General features: G+C 29.1%; 1 non-coding gene across 1 annotated transcript; it reads left to right on the top strand.

Annotated features, from left to right (window-relative positions):
* The first annotated feature begins 4,464 nt into the window (after positions 1–4,464).
* On the top strand, positions 4,465–4,575 carry LOC140885744 (small nucleolar RNA R71). Its single transcript, XR_012151162.1, has one exon. It is a non-coding gene; the product is annotated as a small nucleolar RNA R71 (small nucleolar RNA).
* The last annotated feature ends 2,102 nt before the right edge of the window (positions 4,576–6,677 follow it).

Below are 6,677 nucleotides of genomic sequence, written 5' to 3'. Positions count from 1 at the left end.
TCAAAAGATTTTCTCATAATATTTTTATCATGAAATGCTTTTGTTTTATCTTTATAAATCTTTGCATTTTCATATGCATCATTTCTTAATTCTTCTAGTTCATTTAATTGCAATTTTCTTGATTTAGATGCATCATCTAAATTAGTATTAAACGCTTTAATTGCCCAATAAGCTTTATGTTCAATTTCAACAGGTAAATGACAATGCTTTCCAAAAACTAATCTATATGGTGACATCCCCAATGATGTTTTAAATGCAGTTCTATATGCCCATAATGCATCACTTAATCTTAAAGACCAATCTTTTCGATTTGGATTGACTGTTTTTTCCAAAATTTGTTTTATTTCTTTATTTGCAAGTTCAACCTGACCATTCGTTTGAGGGTGATATGGAGTAGAAACTTTATGTGTAATACCATATTTTCTTAACAACGAAGAAAATGATTTATTTATAAAATGACTTCCCCCATCACTTATTATAGCTCTAGGTATTCCAAATCGACTAAAAATATTTTCTTTCAAAAATTTTATCACAACTTTATGATCATTAGTTCTACATGCAATTGCTTCAATCCATTTTGAAACATAATCGACAGCTACTAAAATATAAGTGAATCCAAAAGATAATGGAAATGGACCCATAAAATCTATTCCCCAACTGTCAAATATTTCAATAATCATGATTGGATTTAAAGGCATCATGTTTCGTTTTGAAATTGAACCCATTTTCTGACAATTTTCACAAGATTTGCAAAATGAATGTGTATCTTTGAATAAAGAAGGCCAATAAAATCCACATTGAAAGATTTTTGCAGCTGTTTTCTTTGACGAAAAATGACCTCCACATGCCTCAGAATGACAAAATTTAATGACACTACTTACCTCATTGTCGGGTATGCATCGTCGAAAAATTTGATCAGGACAATACTTAAACAAATAAGGATCATCCCAATAAAATTTTTTGACCTCTTTCAAGAATTTATTTTTATCTTGTGAACTCCAATGAGAAGGCATTTTATTTGTCACAAGAAAATTTACAATATTAGCAAACCAAGGCATAGTAGTAGCATAAAATAGTTGATCATCCGGAAAATTTTCATTTATTGGTATTTCATTTTGAGATGATTCAAAAATTATTCTTGATAAATGATCGGCTACTACATTTTCTTTTCCTTTTTTATCTTTTATTACAAGATCAAAATCTTGTAACAACAAAATCCATCTTATTAATCTCGGCTTAGCATCTTGTTTATTTGATAAATATTTTATGGCAGAATGATCAGTGTAAACAATAGTAGTAGAACCAATTAAATAGGATCGAAATTTATCTAATGCAAACACTACTGAAAGTAATTCTTTTTCAGTTGTTGAATAATTGATTTGAGCACTATTTAAGGTTCTACTTGCATAATAGATCACATAAGGTTTACCTTCTTTTCTTTGTCCTAACACGGCTCCTACAGCATAATCACTTGCATCACACATTAATTCAAATGGTAAAGACCAATCAGGAGGTTGTAAAATAGGTGATGTAGTTAAAAGATTAATTATTTTTTTAAAAGCAGTTTCACACTCTTGAGTCCATTCAAATTGTGCATCTTTTGTTAAAATATTTGAAATTGGTTTCGATATTATGCTAAAATTTTTTATAAATCTTCTATAAAATCCCGCATGACCCAAAAATGATCGAATTTCTTTGATCGTGTTTGGTGATGGTAGATTAGCAATAACATCAACCTTAGCTTTATCAACTTCAATTCCTTTTTCAGATATAACATGCCCTAACACAATTCCGGATTTAACCATGTAGTGACATTTTTCCCAATTTAAAACAAGATTTTTTTCTTCACATCTTTTTAAAACTTCTTCCAAATTTTTAAGACAGTTTTCAAATGAGTTTCCAAAAACAGTTATATCATCCATAAAAACTTCCACAAATTCTTCAATCATGTCACTAAAAATACTTAGCATGCATCTTTGAAAAGTAGCCGGGGCATTACATAAACCAAATGGCATTCTTTTAAAAGCAAAAGTTCCGAACGGACAAGTGAAAGTAGTTTTTTCTTGATCTTCTAATGATATTGGTATTTGATAATACCCCGAATACCCATCAAGAAAACAATAATAAGGATTACCTGCCACTTTCTCTAAAATTTGATCTAAAAATGGTAACGGAAAGTGATCTTTTCTAGTTGCATCATTTAATTTTCTATAATCAATGCACATACGCCAACTAGATGGAATCCTAGCTTGTAATAATTCTCCCTTTTCATTTTTTATAACAGTGATGCCTGATTTTTTTGGTACTACTTGTGTTGGACTTACCCATTTACTATCCGAGATTGGATAAATAATTCCGGCATCTAATAGTTTTAAAACTTCATTTTTAACAACTTCTTTCATGTGTGGATTTAATCTTCTTTGTGGTTGTTGATATGTTTTAGCATTTTCTTCCAAGTGAATTCTATGTGTGCAGATTAAAGGATTTATACCTTTTATATCTTGCAAAGTCCATCCAATTGCATTTTTGTGTTTTTTAAGTAGTGTTATTACATCTTCTTCTTGTTTTGGTAAGAGGGTAGAAGATATTACAATAGGATATGTTTGATTTTCACCAAGAAAAGCATATTTTAGTTCTATTGGCAAGGGTTTTAATTCAAGTTTTGGATGATCATTTTCTTTTACTTCTTCAAGTTCATTAATTTCTTCAAATAACTTTGATTTAAAAACATTTTTTGAATCAAAACTTTCCACTAAACAAACTTCAGATTGTTGATTTAAGTTTTCTTGGTGTATATTTTCTTCCACAATTGTTTCTATTGCATTATCATCTTCATCTTCATTAATACTTGGTTGTTTACATAAATTGAACACATTAAGTTCTAAAGTCATATTTCCAAAAGACAATTTCATTATTCCATTTCGACAATTAATTAAAGCATTTGAAGTTGCTAGAAATGGACGTCCCAATATTACTGGAATTTCGTTATGTACTTCTATTGGTTGTGTATCCAAGACAATAAAATCCACAGGATATATGAATTTATCGACTTGAACTAACACATCTTCTACGATACCTCTAGGTATTTTGATTGACCTATCGGCTAGTAAAAGAGTAACAGATGTAGGTTTTAAATCTCCCAACTTAAGCTTTTCATAAACTGAATAAGGAATTAAATTCACACTTGCTCCCAAATCTAACAAAGCTTTTTTAATTTTATTTTTTCCAATAATACATGAAATTGTTGGACAACCGGGATCTTTATATTTCAAGGTAGAATTATTTTGAATAATAGAGCTTACTTGCTCCGTTAAGAATGCTTTCTTCTTTACATGCAATTGTCTTTTCACAGTACATAAATCTTTTAAAAACTTTGCATAAGAAGGCACTTGTTTAATAGCATCTAATAATGGAATATTTATTTTTACTTGTTTAAAAACTTCATAAATATCAGAATCATTTTTTTGTTTTTTATTATTTACTAATGCATGAGGAAAAGGAACATGTTTATTTATTTTATCATCAATTTTCTTATTTTTAGGACTCAAAGCATCATCTTTCTCAAAAGTATCAGGATTTTAATCCTTACTCTTTGAGTTTAATTGATCTTTGTTTTCATCACTATATGGATCATTAACTATTTTACCACTTCTAAGAGTAATAACAGATTTTACTTGATCAAATTTTTCTTGATTTTGATTTTTAGGATTAGGTTGTGGTTGAGATGGAAATTTTCCTTTTTCATGAATATTAAGTGCAGATGCAAATTTTGCAAGAGTTTCTTTCAAATCATTCATAGATTGAATGTTTTGAATATTGATAGACTCTTGCTTTTGAATGTATGCATGAATTTCATCTTCAAAATTTTTTCTTGGAGGTGGGATATAAGGAGCATAACCTTGATGACTTTGGTTATTTTGAAAAGGTTGTTGTGAAGGTTGTGCATTATTATCGTTCCTCCAACTAAAATTGGGATGATTTCTCCAACCAGGATTGTATGTTTGTGAAAAAGGATCTAATGTTGGTTTTTTAAAATTGTTAACATAATTGGCTTGTTCATGGAGACATTCTTTAAATGAAGGCAAAGTAGGACAATTTTTTGTAAGATGATCATGTGTGTCACATATATGACAAACAATTTCTTGAACACTTTTTAATTGATCACTCTTTTTCATTTCTAATGAATCGATTTTTCTTGCTAAAGATGCAAGTTTAGCTTGAACATCTACATCATCTTTAAGATGATAAATACCACCTCCATTTGTTGAATTATTGGTTTTACTTGGTGGTTCAATTGAGCCTATATTATCCCAATTTTGAGCATTTTCTGCTAATGACTCCAAATATTCCATAGCTTCATTTGGGTTTTTATCTTCAAAAGTTCCATTACACATGAATTCTATCATTTGCCTATCTTTAGGTATTAAACCTTCATAAAAGTGAGAAACTATTCTCCATATTTCAAAACCATGATGTGGGCATGTATTAAGTAACTCTTTATATCTATCCCAACATTGATAAAATGTTTCACCTTGTTTTTGAGAAAAAGTTGTAATTTGTCTTTTAAAAGAGTTTGTTCTATGGGAAGGAAAAAACTTTTTTAGAAATTGTTGTTGCATTTCTTCCCATGATCTTATTGAACTTGATCTCAAATTTTGCAACCATGTTTTAGCTTTATCTTTTAAGGAAAAAGGGAAAAGCTTTAATCGAACAGTATCCATGCTACAATTTTGATCATTATAAGTGTTGCAAACCTCCTCAAATTCTCTTAAATGCAAATATGGATTTTCAGAATCTAAGCCATGAAAATTTGGTAAAAGTTGAATGACTTGTGGCTTAAAATTGAAATTAGATGCATCAGGAGGAAAAACTAAACAAGATGGTGTACTAGTTCTTATTGGATTCATATGATGCCTAAGTGTTCTTGGTTGTTCATATTCTTGATGATGATGATTATTATTATTATCATCTTGATTATTAGAATTATCGTCCATGTTTAAAATATTTTCAGTTACTCGAACAAGTCTACCACTTTGTTTACGACTCCAAACAATCATACAATTAAAAACAACATACTATTTACATAATAACAAAATTAAACTTAATTTATACCTCCCCGGCAACGGCGCCAAAAACTTGCTACAACTTAAATTGTAATTCACCCAAGTGTAGGTTGTCTGCAAGTAATATACTCGTGAGTACGAGATCGATCCACGGAGAGGATGTTGTAAGTTTAATTTTAGCAATAATATATTATAGATGAAAATATTATTATAAAACTTCAAATACACAAATTATAAAATTGTCAAGGTTTCAAAGGTTCATTGTTGGTTTATTTAAGATTGCTTAATAAAAATAAATAAAAGAAACTAAAATAAAAATAAACATAAAAGAACAATGAAACATTTAAACAAGTATATCATATAATATAGTTCCCACTATATTAATATCAACCGATATTTAATACATGGTACCCATAATATATATATAAATGCATAAATATAAATTGACATAAAAGTAAATGTTAGATCAAATCACAATATTTTATTTAGAACATCCGGCAGAGCCACGCTATCGTCTAAATAAAATATATGACTTTATGTTAGATGCGATAAAGTAAATGTTAGTTGCGGAAAAGTAAAAGTTAGATGCGAGAAAGTAAATGTTAGTTGCGGAAAAGTAAATGTTAGTTGCGATAAAGTAAAAGTTAGATGCGAGAAAGTAAATGTTAGTTCAAATCACAATATATTATTTAGAACAACCGACAGTGTCGCGCTATCGTCTAAATAATATATATGACTTTATTATAAATAGATACATATATTTATAGTATATAATTATTGTAGTATTTATTGTATCATATTTGACAACAAATCAAGGTAACCACATTCAAGGTACCAAGCATTTGATGTAAATAGATAACAACAAATCATCCAAAATTATACCTACAAATAAAGATCAATTAGTAAAAATAAAAATAGAAAAAAAAAGAATATACAAAATATAGACAATCTTACTTGACCAACAATGAAACCTTTTCACCTTGACATAAAAAGATTTAGCTTTCCATGAACATGAAACTCAAGAATAAAGATAAAAGAAATTTCATACTTGAACTTGAGAAACTTGCACACTCAAACTTTTATTCTCACACACACAATATTTATTTTACAAATGAAGAATTCTCTACACTCTTACACACTACAAAGCTTATACAACACATCTATTTATAGGCCAAATGAGAGGAAGAGTCCAAGGCTCATTAAATGTGAAATAGTAAAGTTGGTGGGTGCTTGTCTCCTTGAATGTCAATACCATGACCCAACTTTAATTGGCATGTTTGATGCCTTAGACCACCGATTCAGCCTTTCTTTTCAACATAGAACACGTAGGATATTTTGTGTAGATGTGTTTGGACAACTCATTCACCCCTTTTGGATAAAATATGAAATACTTATGATATTTTTACTCCAAGCTGGTCATAGTAAAAGTAAATCTATCTCCATTTTGATGTTTTATTATTTTGATCATCTTAATGAAGTTTTTGGAATTTCTTGTCTTCTACAAAGTTGAAGATGCCTCTTTTGTGATTCTACAGGTTTTGAGATTACTCCATTATGACCACTGTAGCTTGAGTAATTTTATTTTTACCAAACCTGCGCAAACCGTAAAATACA

Source organism: Henckelia pumila, chromosome 2, assembly GCF_033568475.1.
Source record: "Henckelia pumila isolate YLH828 chromosome 2, ASM3356847v2, whole genome shotgun sequence".
Lineage (NCBI taxonomy): Eukaryota > Viridiplantae > Streptophyta > Magnoliopsida > Lamiales > Gesneriaceae > Henckelia > Henckelia pumila.
Note: the sequence above shows the minus strand (reverse complement) of the source record. Positions and strands in the feature narration are given on the sequence as shown.